General features: G+C 38.9%; 1 long non-coding RNA gene across 1 annotated transcript; it reads left to right on the forward strand.

Moving 5' to 3' along the window:
• The first annotated feature begins 414 nt into the window (after positions 1-414).
• Positions 415-1,963, forward strand: LOC127127749 (uncharacterized). Its single transcript, XR_007805445.1, has 2 exons — positions 415-728; positions 1,672-1,963. It is a non-coding gene; the product is annotated as an uncharacterized LOC127127749 (long non-coding RNA).
• The last annotated feature ends 14,592 nt before the right edge of the window (positions 1,964-16,555 follow it).

Below are 16,555 nucleotides of genomic sequence, written 5' to 3' on the forward strand. Positions count from 1 at the left end.
ACAAATCAATCACAAAATCAAAGCAAAGTTAACAAAAATTAGGATGATTAAAAGGTCAATTAAAAACAAATAAGATTCTACCTAACATCTAATTAGTTCTAACAATCCTGATTCTAATCAAGATACTAAATTTCTAACTAAAATTAGAAATTCAATTATCTCCTAATTAATTCTAAACATGTAAATCCACCTAAAATTCTAATCTAAAAAGTATAATTAAGTCCTAAATCCTAATTAATCTAATTAAACTCTAATATTCTACTTAATTTCCAATATCCTAAATCTAACCCCCTAATCTAATACCCTAGTTAACAAGAAAATCAAATTCTAGCAAACTTAATTAAATCCTAAAATCTAATTACACTAAAACCCTGATTAAACTAATATTTCTAACTAACTAACCAAATAGAAAAAGAAATGAAATCAAGCAAAAACTAGAACGGGCCTTTTCAAGAAAAAGAAATGTTCAAGCGAAAATGCGATCAAACAGAATCCAAAGACTGAATCCGAACCACCCTTACCGACATCTCCTTCAACTCAATTTCAACATCATTTTCATTGGACCGGAATTGTAGAATCTAGCACCGAAAATGAAATGTAACCGAATCGCACCTTGCGGTGAATTGATAAGGAAACATGGATCTTATGGATTTTGCCAAGAAATACACCAATGGTTGAAGAGAGATAGAAGCATAAATCATCGGTGCGTGACTCTTCGGCGATGATAGGTATCAAATCCCTTCCTATTCTTCCCCCGTTCTCCTTCTTCTTCTTAAAATCCTTGCTTTTGCGTGCGTTCGATCATGAGTGACGAAAATGTTTACGCAATCATTATGCTCGCGTTGAATTATTGTGGATGAGGGATCCTTTTGCTGCGTGAATGAGAGGAAGTGAGTGAATCGTGTTGTTGAGTGATGAAAATGGATCAAAGATTTTTGTATCCTCTATGAACTTATATAAAAAGTTAGTATGAAAACCAGAATCCATCTTCATTTCTGAAGCTGTGAGTGAATATATAGGGCTTGAAATTCTGTTAGAAATTTATGTGAAATGCAATTGAAATTCAAACTGAAACTCAAATGTGGAGTTAGTTATGATTGTTAGTTAGGAATTAAGAAAACAGTTAGAGTGAAATTGAAAATGAAATACCATGGAAATTAACCATTCTGAATCTTTTTAGAGGAATGAAGTTATGTTATAATTTAATTGTAGATTGAAGTGGAGTGAAAGAAAGTGGTTATATTACTGCTGTTAGTTTTATTAAGCTCATGGTACAGTTAGATAATTTGGAGTCGTGCGAAATCTCTTGGTTGTTATGTGCACTGTTAACCGTTTACTTCAGTTATGCTTGAGATGTTAATGGTTGATTTCTTAAATTGGTGCTTGATCTTGATGGCAATTCTAATGGCCTGCTTGATTTTATTGTGCAGATTGTTGAATGCCCGTGAGTTATCATGGTGTCCTGATGTTGTTATTTTGCTTTGGCTTTGTTTCAATTCTAACTTGATATTATGCATTTCTTAGCTATGAGTTCTGCATTGCGTGATGTCTTTCTTGACCTCATATGGTGCATTGCTTCACAGTTTTCACTTGTTCCATTCTTACTTTGTAATGCTAAGTTTCTATTCTCCTTTCGAACTTTGACTTTGATTCATTGGCTTGTTTTTCTAGGTCTATGTTCATTAATGAAGTATGCCATGAAGTGGACAATGGTTGGACAAAAGTTCATGGCGTCAAAGTTGGATTTTAAAGTATCCAACTACAGATGGTCAACCAAAGATAAAGAATCAAACATTGAAGATTGGATTAGAAATAGGATGGGGATTTATGTTTTTTTATTATCATGTTAATTAAGGGCTTGAATTGGACATTGTAACTTGGTTATAATTTGAACCATGTATGTTGTATGAATGTATTATAAAATAGATTGGAATGAATTTTATAGAAAGGTTTTGAATGAAAATATGTAGTCTTCAAATGGCATTGAATTATCATTAAATAATGTTTAAAGGATGAATATTGGAATTGAATTGTTGAATTTATGATTTTAGTCATGTAAATTTTGTAGATAGAAATGGTTTATACCTTGTAAATCGTGAATTGTGTATTGTGGTGGATGTTAGACAATTTGGGTAGAATATGAATTGATTCATAATGAGATGGAAAGGATTTTGACTTGTAAATGGAAGCTTTATAGAATATTGATTGTGAATGTTGGGTTTGAAATTTAATGGATGAACATTAGACTTTGAAAGTTGGTTTATATAGATGTATTTGTTAGTCGTGACTATGCTAAGTTCAAAATGGTCAACACATGGTGAAAGGTTTAGAATGGACTAGAATGTGATGAAATATAGCTTGGTTTATTTGTCTATTCATGTCAAAGATTGAAAAATGGAGGTAAGTGATAGTAACATGAAATCTAAGATTGGTTTTGAATGACATGAATGACTATGGCATGACATTTGTAGAATAGTGGTATTGAAATTGGTAGTTCAAGGCCCATGATGAAATTGTGTGAAATGAGATGACTTTAGCTTGCATCTAGAAATGAATCTTGGATATTGAATGGTAATTTAAATGGAAAGTAGTCAAAGGTGGTCAGGCTTTGGAATGAATCAGGGCTATTGAAATGACCATGGATTGAAAATGAATGGCTTGAGAATGAATTATGGAAAGTGGTTGACTTTGGTCATCTAGTTGACCAAAAAATCAACAGTTGGACAAAGTCAACTGTAGGTCTCAAACTAGGGTATTCTTGTATGGATTGGTGTATGTTGACATGAATCTTGGTTAAGCATAGATGGACCCAAAACGAAGACCTAACTATGGTTTGAAAGCCTTGATGGATCAAAAGCAAACCAAGGCCCAAAATACCAATGGATTGGTGCATGCATGAGTTCATGGAACAAGAACTAGTAACCCACACCATATGCATATGAGACATGACCTTGTAAGAGATATGATGGTATGGGCATGATGGACAAGATGATGGACATGAGCCTTCCCCAAATGGGCTAGGGTTTCATTCAAACCAAAAAGTCTCAGTCAATTCCTTTCTTGCATAGGCCTTCAAGCATCTGAGATTAGGGTTTCAAAAGTAAATCTTTCAATCAAAGGCTTTGGATGAATTAGGATGCTTCTCAACCAGGTCTTCAACATATGAACCCCCAACTAGGGTTTAGAGGCCAAGATAAGACCCACAAAACAAACATGAAGCCTTACAACCCAATCACCAACAAATTAGGGTTTGAACCCCTCTAAAGAGTACCATGATGGAACTTTATTGAATTCAAGCTTCAGAAATCAAATTATTAGGGTTTTGCATCCCCTATAACTTAGATGAGTATCCAAGCTAAACCTATAGGGTTTCATCCATTCCAAATTCTTATCTTTGCAAGCCAAGATCTTTGAATCCATAATGATCAACCACTAGATATGAATGAATGAGTGATGCATATGAATGAAGCATGAGGGTATACAAATGATTCTCAAGTTAAGGGTTGAATGAAAAGATGAATGGGGGAGGGTAAATTTTAGGGTACAACATCAAGATGACCTATAAAAAGGTCTTCTATATCTACTCCACAAACCAAACTCGCACGAACTTCGCAAAATGCTTTTGAGGATCTAACTCCTCAATTGTGTTCTTTAAGCCAATCACTTCGAGAAAAACAGAATGATGGAATATGTCAAGTCTTCCATTAAAATCACATCCCAAACCATTGGTAGTATTCCTCATGTTGTAGAAAAAAATCCTTAATATGATCTTTCTACTCAAACCCAAAAATGTTTGCAGGTTGTACTTCTTAAAATTTTCCATGAAATTCATCTTCAAAGCAACTTTAACTTCCTTTGTCGCATAATATTCATGATCAAATTCTTTCTTCATAAATATCTCATGGTATCTCTTATACTCGTCATGAAAAATCAAATGATTCACCTTGTGAAGGTGAGAAAAAACAAGAAAGGGGGGTTTGAATTGTTTTGGAAAATAAGCACTTTTTTTAAAATAAAAACCACACAAGGAATTTATACTGGTTCGCTTATAACACAAAGCTACTCCAGTCCACCCGGCCAAGGTGATTTTGCCTTCAACAAGGACTTAATCCACTAATCTTGAAAGATTGTTTACAACCAACGTCTAAGAGAAAGATCTCTTAGTCCTCTCAAGTATACAGACTGCGCAGAGTCACTTGAGGAAAAATAAAATAATAGATGAAAGACAATGTAATCTAGAGTGCTTCTAAGATAAGCAAATATTACAACAGTAAGAACAAAAAGTGTTTCACGTTCTAAGCAAAAGCTTCGTGAAGATTGAGAGAATAAAACGTTTTTATGTGTGTTGATGTTTCAGTATGTTCTCTATGATATTTCTCAATGTTGATTGCAGTCCTTTATATAGGAGTGAAGTAGTCGTTGAAATTGATGGCCAATAATTTGAATTAATGCCATAACTTATATAGCTTCTTGCCAACACTACTTTTTCTCCTCGAATGACTTCTTTCCAAATATAGTTCCTTTTCATTTGAATTTAGAGTTAACGTCTCTTTCTGTATTAGGAAATCCATTTCCAAACCTTTATTTGAAGTTAACGTTACTCTTTCTTTATTAGGAAATCCATGATCAGAGTCTTCATGTTTCTGGGAATCTTGGAATCTTGCTATCTAATCTTCTGATGTTGATCTCTTTTGAGTTCTGATGGTTTCTTCAGATAGCGCTGAGAGCTTCTGGAGTTTGACATACCGTTGTTCAGAGTCAGAACTTCTAGAGCGTACTTCTTGTTCAGATGCTTCTGATATTTTGCTGTTTTGCTCAGAGTTAGACTTTCTTGAACGTGTTTCTACTTCTGGTCTTCTGATAATTTGTATCTGATATGATTCTGTATCTGATGACGTCATCAGATCTCTTCCTTCTTTCCTTAGAACCCTGCACACTTAGAAACTTTTCGTTAGGGTGCCATTTTTGGTTTCATCCTTTGTTATCATCAAAATCATGGAATCTGTTGTAGAACAATTTTTGTTCTTACAATCTCCCCCTTTTTGATGATGACAAAACAAACTCAATTAGCAGATGAAACATAAACAATATCAGATCAGATAGACAAGAGCTCCCCCTGAGATAGGCTAGGGAGTTCAGAAGTCCTTACCAGAGCTTCCAAGCAATGAGGTTTCTTGATACCTTCTGCAATTTCTTAAGTCTAGTGTTAGATAAATTTATTTTTAAGAAAAATATGTTGCAGAGTGCTTAAGGTATTTAGACAGTATTTTCATCAGAGCTATTAATGACTTCTCCCCCTTTTTGTCAGAATCAAAAAGACATAGCAAAAAAAAAAGAAATTCAAGTGAAAAGCATTATATTCAGATAAAAAGGCAACGGAGACAAGGGCAAAAAGAACAAGTAAACATCAGAAACAAGGAAAGCAAGACAACAGGCAAACAAAATCCTAAGTGCCTAGGGGTTGGGAGGCGGAGGCATTCTCTAAAGCAATTGAGCTAGCATGTTCTGAATGTTGTCGTTGACAGTGTCTTGTTTATCCATTCTGGCACGGAGTTCCTTCTGATCTTTCTTCAGTTCTTCCAGCGTCTGGAGAACCATAGGAACAACAGATGAGGACTCCCCCTGAGTCAGAGCCTGCTGTGCTTCAGCAGCGGCCTTTGCTTCAGCTTCAGCAGCAGCCTATGCTTCAGCTTCGGCAGCAGCAGCATCGGCCAGAGCTTTAGCTTCAGCTTCCTTTGCCCTTAGGATTTCAGCTTCCTTTGCCCTTTGGATTTCTGCTTGTCGAGCTCTTTCTTCTTCTTGTCTTCTTGCTTCTTCTTCAGCTTCTCTGGCAAGTCTCTCCTGTAGTCTTGCCTCAGCATCTCTGATAAAGTCGTTTCTGACTTGTTCAGAGATGTGCTTCAGTTTAAAAGCCTCAGAGGTCATCCAGCCAATGACTCTGTTCCAGTGTGTCCTTACAGAATCGGGATCATCACTGATGCCAGAGTTACTGGTCAGAGACTTGACCTTCTGAACTGAAGCCCCTGCGAACAGCATGATGGCTTCCTCAAGGGTAGGTATAGAAAGGTCAGGTTCAGAGGTATGAGGTGGAGAGGTTGGAGGGCTGAGGTTTAGTGTTAGAGGTTCAGGTTCAGCTTCAGGTTCAGCGGAGGTTTTTGGCGGGGTGATATCAGAGGTGTGGAGTGTAACACCCCGATAAAATATGATAATTATTTAAATTAAGTTAATAGTATATTTATTAATTTAATTAAATAATTAGATTATTATTGGAATATTATTTGGAATTATTATTATTGGAATAATAAGTTGGAATATATATAAAGAGTTCCATTTGGTAAAAAGGGTTTTTTCACGTGAAAACCAGAGAAGCGACAGAAAGTGAGAAAATGGCAAAGAGGAAGAGCAAGAGAACAAGGGTTGAAGAAGGGAAAAGCTTGAAGTAAAGGATTTGCCGGATTAACTCAGGTAAGGGGGTTTATCGTCGTTTAATGGGTATTATGGGTTAACATGTAATGGGTAGTAATAAGCCATTGAATTGACCCTAATTTGGATGATGAATGTTGCAAATTGTGATGATCAAATTACGTTAAAAACTGTGATTAAATCTATATTTGGATGAGTTGTAAATTTCTGGACGTGTAGCTTTTTACGGAATTGAAATCGGAGGTCCGGAAGTCCTCCGACGGCGAAAATGCGGGTAATTCTGCATTCTGTTCGTGTTAGCGCAGGAACAGCTTTCTGTCTTGCGTTAACCGGTTAACCCAGGGTGTTAACCGGTTAACACTGTTATGATAATTAAAAGAATTTATTTCTGTTCTGCGTTAACCGGTTAACCCAGGGTGTTAACCGGTTAACACTGTTATGAATTATGAGAAATTGCTGTCTGTCTTGCGTTAACCGGTTAACCCAGGGTGTTAACCGGTTAACACTGTTAAAATGTGCCAGGAAGCGTGTTCTGTGTTGCGTTAACCGGTTAACCCAGGGCGTTAACCGGTTAACACTGTTGGAAAAGTGAAAATTTGATATTCAAATATTGTGTACATAGTTGATGATTGGCCTATATTGGTGTATGATATAGGAGGGATCAATTTCCCGTTGTTTTGAGCAGTGTAGGTATTAGTAGAGTGTGCTAATACTGTGATTGATTATGTGGCATGACATAATATGATTCTGTGATAATTGTATTGATGATGTATGATGGTGTGCATAATGTTGTGAATATATCTATTATGTATGCTATTGTGAATGGACTGTTTATGGCTTAGAGTGTGAGCATATGTCCATTGTGGATTGTTGATGTTGCATGCTAGGTGATTTAGCGTGCATAATATGGCCTTTATGGTGGTAGCTAATTCCCATGGTGAGGAATTAGTGAGTGAATTATTGTGGATTGTTGTTGATGTTTGCATGCTAGGTGATTTAGCGTGCATAGCATAGCCCTTGGGGTGGTAGCTAATTCCCATGGTGAGGAATTAGTGATGTGAGTCACTAGGTCTCAAATGAGTGGGACTAGTGAGCTTGGTAGCCGTATCTGGATTTGATCGGTGAGGTCGAACTATATGTTCACGAATAGTCGGTACCGCATGCATGGAGTCTCATTGCATAATATATGTATGGCGTATAATATGAATGGATGTATTCCAATATTATACGTGTGTTTTGTGTTGGGTTGAGTATGATTATGATTTTGAGTTGATGTTGCCGTTGCTGAATGTGTGATATGATTAGGGTGATGAAATGTGTTAATTTACTTAGCATTACATGATACTTTATAATGCTTATTATATCGATTGAGGAACTCACCCTTACAACTATGTTTCAGGTAACGAGCAGTGATTGAGTAGAAGCTAGTGCTTGGAGTCTAGTGTAGTTCCTTAGTGGGTCATGCTCTGGTAGAAGTAACATCGGGACGGGATGTTTTACTTTGTTTTCATTTTGGTTGTTGAACAATTTTACATGTAATGTGTTACATGGTTTGCATATCCGCTGCGAATTGTGCAATATTTTATTTTGATTAATAAATGAGCATGACAAGTTATTTTGGTGAATGGTGTGAAGTGTCAAGTGTGACACCCTGAAATTGCATATCTACTCTGATTTATATTTTGTTGAATTAATTAATTATTGGGGTATTTTAGAAGGGTGTTACATTAGTGGTATCAGAGCATAGTCGGTCGAGTCGAGTCGTAATTATTCTGTTTCCCTGTACATGATAGGTGTTGTGTAACCCTATCAGTACTTATTGTTTTAGCTTGTTGGGTTTTCAGAATAGAGATGGCTGGAAGAGGTAGAGACGATGCTGCGATTGCTGAGGCTCTGGGTATGCTAGCTGGAGTACTTGGAGGGAATCCGAATGTTGTGGGATTGGGAGCTGCTCGTCAACTGAGTGAGTTCCAGAAGAACAATCCTCCAATGTTCAAGGGAGCATACGATCCAGATGGTGCTCAGAAGTGGTTGAAGGAGATCGAGAGGATCTTCCGAGTGACTGAGTGTGCCGATAACCAGAAGGTCAGGTTCGGTACGCATATGCTGTCAGAGGAAGCAGATGATTGGTGGGTTGCTGCCCGTACTGAGTTGGAAGCTGCTGGGAGTGCTGAGATCACTTGGGCGGTGTTCAGAGAGAGATTCCTGAGGAAGTACTTTCCAGAGGATGTCAGAGGAAAGAAAGAGATAGAGTTCTTAGAATTGAAGCAGGGCAACCGGTCTGTTACTGAGTATGCTGCTAAGTTCACAGAGCTGTCGAAGTATTACACTCCCTATGATGAGGCTACTGGGGAATTTTCAAAATGTGTGAAGTTTGAGAACGGGTTACGTCCCGAGATCAAGCAGGCTATTGGGTATCAGCGGATTAGAGTGTTTCCTGACTTGGTTGACTGTTGCAGGATTTTTGAACAGGATACCAAGGCCAGAACGGAGAGCTATCAGCAGAGGGTTGATAGGAAAGGCAAGAATCAGAATGATCGCGGGAAACCGTATGCAGCTGGCAAAGGTTTCCAGAGACAGAGTGGGATGAAGAGACCTAGTGGGGGAGACTCCAGTGCCCCTGCTAAGTGTTACAGATGTGGTCAGGCTGGACATCGTTTCCATGAGTGTACCAGTAATGAGAAGAAGTGTTTCAAGTGTGGCAAAGGTGGTCACTTGGCTGCAAAGTGCCGGTTGAAGACTATGACTTGTTTCAACTGTGGAGAGGTGGGTCATATCAGTCCACAGTGTCCTAAGCTGAAGAAAGAGAACCAGTCGGGAGGCAAGGTCTTTGCTTTATCGGGTTCTGAGACTTCTGCAGATGATCGTTTGATCCGAGGTACGTGTTATATTAATGGCTTTCCTCTTGTAGCTATTATTGACACAGGTGCGACTCATTCCTTTATATCTTTGGATTGTGCTGTGAAACTTAAATTAGAGATATCTGAGATGCATGGGAGTATGGTGATTGATACTCCTGCGAAGGGTTCAGTGACTACTACTTCAGTTTGTTTAAATTGCCCTTTGAGTATTTTTGGTAGAGACTTTGGGATGGACCTCGTGTGTCTTCCACTAGTGCAAATTGATGTTATCCTGGGTATGAACTGGTTGGTGTTTAACCGAGTTTATATCAACTGTTTTGATAAGACTGTGATATTTCCTGAGATTGAGGAAGGAAAGAATTTGTTTCTATTAGCAAGGCAGGTGAATGAGGCAGTAGCAGATGGGGCAGAGTTGTTTATGCTGTTAGCGACTTTGGAGGCTAAAGATAAACTGGTGATTTGTGATCTAGCCGTGGTGTGTGATTTTCCTGATGTGTTTCCTGAAGAAGTGAATGAATTACCGCCAGAGCGTGAAGTTGAGTTCTCGATTGATTTGGTACCTGGTACTAGGCCAATGTCGATGGCTCCGTACCGTATGTCTGCTGTTGAGTTAACTGAATTGAAGAGTCAGCTGGAAGATCTGTTGGATAAGAAATTTATTCGTCCGAGTGTGTCACCGTGGGGTGCACCAGTGTTATTGGTTAAGAAGAAAGAAGGTACTATGAGGTTGTGTGTGGACTACAGGCAACTGAATAAAGTGACGATCAATAATCGGTATCCTTTGCCGAGGATTGATGATTTGATGGATCAGTTGGTTGGTGCGAGTGTGTTCAGCAAAATAGATTTGAGATCGGGGTATCATCAGATACGTGTGAAGACTGAGGATATTCAGAAGACTGCTTTCAGAACAAGGTATGGACATTATGAGTATTCTGTAATGCCTTTTGGTGTGACTAATGCGCCTGGGGTATTTATGGAGTATATGAATAGGATTTTCCATCCGTACCTAGACAAGTTTGTTGTGGTGTTTATTGACGATATTTTGGTGTATTCGAAATCAGAAGAAGAGCATGCTGAACATTTGAGAGTGGTTTTAGGAGTTCTACGAGAAAAGAAGTTATTTGCTAAACTGTCTAAGTGTGAATTTTGGTTAGAAGAGGTTAGTTTTCTTGGTCATGTGGTTTCAAGAGGTGGTGTTGCTGTTGATCCTTCTAAGATAGAAGCGGTATCTAAGTGGGAAGCTCCGAAGTCAGTTTCTGAGATAAGGAGTTTTCTTGGACTTGCAGGTTATTATAGGAAATTCATTGAAGGATTTTCTAAGTTGGCGTTACCGTTGACGATGTTGACTAGAAAGGGGCAAGCGTTTGTTTGGGACTCAAAATGTGAAGAAGGTTTCCAAGAGTTAAAGAGAAGGTTAACTACTGCTCCTATTCTGATATTACCAAGTCCATCGGAACCATTTGAGGTTTACTGTGATGCTTCATTGTTGGGTTTGGGTGGTGTTTTGATGCAGAATAAGCAGGTTGTAGCTTATGCTTCGAGACAACTGAAGGTTCATGAGAGGAACTATCCGACACACGATTTAGAGTTGGCAGTTGTGGTATTTGTTCTGAAGTTATGGAGGCATTACTTGTACGGGTCAAGATTTGAGGTTTTCAGTGACCATAAAAGTTTAAAGTATTTGTTTGATCAGAAAGAGCTGAATATGAGACAGAGGAGATGGTTAGAGTTTCTGAAGGATTATGACTTTGGTTTGAATTACCATCCGGGTAAAGCAAACGTAGTGGCTGATGCATTGAGTCGGAAATCATTGCATATGTCTATGTTAATGGTTAAGGAATTGGATTTAATTGAGCAGTTTAGAGACTTGAGTTTGGTGTGTGAGAGTACTCACAATAGTGTTAAATTGGGAATGTTGAAGTTAACGAGTGGTATTCTGGATGAGATTAGAGAGGGTCAGAAATCCGATGTGCTTTTGGTTGATAAGTTGACTCTAGTGAATCAAGGTCAAGGTGGTGAATTCAGAGTTGATGAGAATGGTGTTTTGAAATTTGGTAATCGGGTGTGTATTCCGGATGTTACCGAACTTAAGAAGAGTATTCTTGAGGAAGGACATCGTAGTGGCCTGAGTATTCATCCTGGGGCTACGAAGATGTATCATGATTTGAAAAAGTTATTTTGGTGGCCGGGAATGAAAAGAGAAATTGCGAGTTTTGTTTATTCTTGTTTGACTTGTCAGAAGTCAAAGATTGAGCATCAGAAGCCGTCTGGGCTAATGCAACCGTTGGCTATTCCAGAGTGGAAGTGGGATAGTATCAGTATGGATTTTGTTTCTGGTTTACCGAGGACAATTAAGAATTTTGAAGTTATTTGGGTGATTGTTGACAGATTGACAAAATCGGCTCATTTCATTCCGATCAGAATGGATTATCCGTTAGAGAGATTAGCTGAGTTGTATATTGAGAAAATTGTAAGTTTGCATGGTATTCCGTCGAGTATTGTTTCGGACAGAGATCCTAGATTTACATCGAAGTTCTGGGAAGGTTTGCAGAAGGCTTTGGGAACTAAGCTGAGATTGAGTTCTGCATATCATCCGCAGACTGATGGTCAGACTGAGAGGACGATTCAGTCACTGGAGGATCTTTTGAGGGCTTGTGTTTTGGAAAAGGGAGGTGCTTGGGATTGTTATTTACCTTTGATTGAGTTTACCTACAACAATAGTTTTCATTCGAGCATTGGTATGGCACCGTTTGAAGCTTTGTATGGTAGGAGATGTCGGACACCTTTATGTTGGTATGAGTCCGGTGAGAGTGTTGTGGTTGGACCGGAGATTGTTCAACAAACTACGGAAAAGATTAAGATGATTCAGGAGAAGATGAGGATTGCTCAGAGTCGTCAGAAGAGTTATCACGACAAGAGGAGGAAGTCACTTGAGTTTCAAGAGGGAGATCATGTGTTTCTTCGTGTTACTCCGATAACTGGGGTTGGTCGAGCTTTGAAGTCGAAGAAGTTGACATCTCGATTTATTGGTCCTTACCAGATTTTGGAGAGGATAGGGGAGGTAGCCTATCGTATCGCTTTACCGCCGTCACTTGCGAATTTGCATGAGGTTTTTCATGTGTCTCAGTTGAGGAGGTACATTCCTGATCCGTCGCATGTGGTCCAAGTAGATGATGTACAGGTGAGAGATAACCTGACTGTTGAAACATCACCTATGAGGATCGAGGATCGAGAGTTGAAGCAGTTGCGGGGTAAAGAGATTGCTTTGGTAAAGGTAGCTTGGGGAGGACCAGCAGGTGGCAATGTGACTTGGGAACTTGAGAGTCAGATGAAGGAGTCTTATCCTGAGTTATTCGCTGAGGTATGTTTTCGAGGACGAAAACTCTTTTAGTGGGGGAGAGTTGTAACACCCCGATAAAATATGATAATTATTTAAATTAAGTTAATAGTATATTTATTAATTTAATTAAATAATTAGATTATTATTGGAATATTATTTGGAAATTATTATTATTGGAATAATAAGTTGGAATATATATAAAGAGTTCCATTTGGTAAAAAGGGTTTTTTCACGTGAAAACCAGAGAAGCGACAGAAAGTGAGAAAAGGGCAAAGAGGAAGAACAAGAGAACAAGGGTTGAAGAAGGGAAAAGCTTGAAGTAAAGGATTTGCCGGATTAACTCAGGTAAGGGGGGTTTATCGTCGTTTAATGGGTATTATGGGTTAACATGTAATGGGTAGTAATAAGCCATTGAATTGACCCTAATTTGGATGATGAATGTTGCAAATTGTGATGATCAAATTACGTTAAAAACTGTGATTAAATCTATATTTGGATGAGTTGTAAATTTCTGGACGTGTAGCTTTTTACGGAATTGAAATCGGAGGTCCGGAAGTCCTCCGACGGCGAAAATGCGGGTAATTCTGCATTCTGTTCGTGTTAGCGCAGGAACAGCTTTCTGTCTTGCGTTAACCGGTTAACCCAGGGTGTTAACCGGTTAACACTGTTATGATAATTAAAAGAATTTATTTCTGTTCTGCGTTAACCGGTTAACCCAGGGTGTTAACCGGTTAACACTGTTATGAATTATGAGAAATTGCTGTCTGTCTTGCGTTAACCGGTTAACCCAGGGTGTTAACCGGTTAACACTGTTAAAATGTGCCAGGAAGCGTGTTCTGTGTTGCGTTAACCGGTTAACCCAGGGCGTTAACCGGTTAACACTGTTGGAAAAGTGAAAATTTGATATTCAAATATTGTGTACATAGTTGATGATTGGCCTATATTGGTGTATGATATAGGAGGGATCAATTTCCCGTTGTTTTGAGCAGTGTAGGTATTAGTAGAGTGTGCTAATACTGTGATTGATTATGTGGCATGACATAATATGATTCTGTGATAATTGTATTGATGATGTATGATGGTGTGCATAATGTTGTGAATATATCTATTATGTATGCTATTGTGAATGGACTGTTTATGGCTTAGAGTGTGAGCATATGTCCATTGTGGATTGTTGATGTTGCATGCTAGGTGATTTAGCGTGCATAATATGGCCTTTATGGTGGTAGCTAATTCCCATGGTGAGGAATTAGTGAGTGAATTATTGTGGATTGTTGTTGATGTTTGCATGCTAGGTGATTTAGCGTGCATAGCATAGCCCTTGGGGTGGTAGCTAATTCCCATGGTGAGGAATTAGTGATGTGAGTCACTAGGTCTCAAATGAGTGGGACTAGTGAGCTTGGTAGCCGTATCTGGATTTGATCGGTGAGGTCGAACTATATGTTCACGAATAGTCGGTACCGCATGCATGGAGTCTCATTGCATAATATATGTATGGCGTATAATATGAATGGATGTATTCCAATATTATACGTGTGTTTTGTGTTGGGTTGAGTATGATTATGATTTTGAGTTGATGTTGCCGTTGCTGAATGTGTGATATGATTAGGGTGATGAAATGTGTTAATTTACTTAGCATTACATGATATTTTATAATGCTTATTATATCGATTGAGGAACTCACCCTTACAACTATGTTTCAGGTAACGAGCAGTGATTGAGTAGAAGCTAGTGCTTGGAGTCTAGTGTAGTTCCTTAGTGGGTCATGCTCTGGTAGAAGTAACATCGGGACGGGATGTTTTACTTTGTTTTCATTTTGGTTGTTGAACAATTTTACATGTAATGTGTTACATGGTTTGCATATCCGCTGCGAATTGTGCAATATTTTATTTTGATTAATAAATGAGCATGACAAGTTATTTTGGTGAATGGTGTGAAGTGTCAAGTGTGACACCCTGAAATTGCATATCTACTCTGATTTATATTTTGTTGAATTAATTAATTATTGGGGTATTTTAGAAGGGTGTTACATGGAGGTCAGAGGGTTGAGCTTCAGAGGGTGTGTTTGTTGTTTGTTGTGGTGGTGAAGTTACTTCAGGTTGTGTTGGTTGTTGTGAAGCGAGGTTTTGAGCCTGAATTTGGGCTAGGGTTGGAGAGTTAGGGTCAGAGTGTTCTGGGTCAGAGGAGAGGATAAGGTATGGAGGTGATTCTGGGGCTGAAGATGATGAAGAGGAAGTGGTTTGGTTCATTTCTTCAGTTTCAGATAGAGGTAGTGATGTATGAGCAAGATTAAAATTGGGTAGAGGTTGTGAGGTTCTGGTTGTAGAAGGTGGGGTTTCAGAGGATGTGTATATAGGTGGTGTTGGGAGAGGATTAGAAGAAGCCATAAGACGTTCAGAGGGAATAGAGGGAGCAGACTTACCAGTAGTTACTTGCAGAGGTGTTGGAGATCTGGTTCCAGAAGTCTCTCCTAGCCTTGCTTTCTTGGCCTTTGAAGACTTCTTTTCAGAGAGACCTCTTTTGAACTTGACAAAGTCTTCTTCTGAATCTAGACAATCGTCCAGTCTGAAGTCAGAGATGTCGACCCTTCATCCTTCAGACGCTGCATATAGAAGAGGATAGCTTCTCTGGGTTCATTCTTGTAGAACCTTGCAAGACCATGGGGAAGCTTCCTCTGATCTTTCAAGGCGTCCCAGGAGGTGTCCAGCGTGGGTCTGACTTGAATCTTCTTCAAGATTCCCATGCTCTTGAGATTTCTGGCGTTCAGAGGCCTTCCAGTATCTATCGCCAGATCTTTCATCAGTTTGTTCTTCTCCAGATGATCTACCAGCCCATTCTCGATCAGAACATCATACAACAGTCTTCCCAGGGGGATGTAGGTTCTGGGTTTCATGTTGTTTCTTGTCTCCCTTACAGAGTCTCTGAGATATCTGAAGAGTAGTGCAGGAAGGCAGAGCTTCAAACCCTTGTGAATGCAATACAGAATGCACTTCTGATCTGTATTGATGTAGTCAGAGGAGTTTGATGCTGGGCGATGATGAATGGTTCCCAGAATGATCTTGAGTCATACTCTGAGGTTCTGATGAAGTTCTTTGTTCTTTGAAGGATTGCCTTCAGTGTTGAGTTTGAAAATGGTTGGATTTATTTCCTGAGCAATGCGCCTTGACCTAGGGTTGATGTTGTAGATCCTTCTTCCTCCATCTTTCTCCATGTTCAGTAAAGAAGCAATTGACTTTTCAGTAATCACTATCTTTACCCCCAATACGTAGGAGACGATGAAATGGTCATCAGCGTCAGCAAATCACCAGAATTCTTTGATGAGATTTGGGTAAACAGGGTCATAAAGCCTTTGGAAGTAGTTTTCCCACCCTTGTTGACGGAGTTCTTCAGTAAGATCTACTCCATTCCTTTTCATGTTGTTGAAGTCTACCAGTGTTTCACATAACACTTCCAGTCCCTCAAAGGGAGTTGCTAGGTTTATATGGGGTTCACGATCAAGAACATGGGGTTCCTTGTACACTGGAGTATTGGAAACGCCTGTAACTATTGGAGTGGAAATGCTTGAACTTTGGGCAGTGGTGTTGGATTCCATTTGTTGAGAAAAGTTGAAAACTTGTTGTTGTTGAGCATCCATAGTTGATGAAGAAGAAGATGAAGATGAAGTGTTTGTAGAAATGCTTCAGAGAGGGTTTGAGAGTGAGTGAGAGTGATAAGTGTGTGAAATGTGAGAGGAGTGTTTAAATACCCTAAACGAAAACACATGCAAAACGACACACAATTCAGCGTTAGCACAGAACTCAAGTTAGCACGCTTGGGGGAAAATGATTAAGGCTCATTAATGAATGTTTAATCCCAACAGTATGCACACTGCTCGAGGAGATCTCAATCGTCTGGCCTTTGAATTTCTTCTGGACAGCTGTCTAGAAGTTCC

This window comes from Lathyrus oleraceus, chromosome 3, assembly GCF_024323335.1.
Source record: "Lathyrus oleraceus cultivar Zhongwan6 chromosome 3, CAAS_Psat_ZW6_1.0, whole genome shotgun sequence".
Taxonomy (NCBI): Eukaryota; Viridiplantae; Streptophyta; class Magnoliopsida; order Fabales; family Fabaceae; genus Lathyrus; species Lathyrus oleraceus.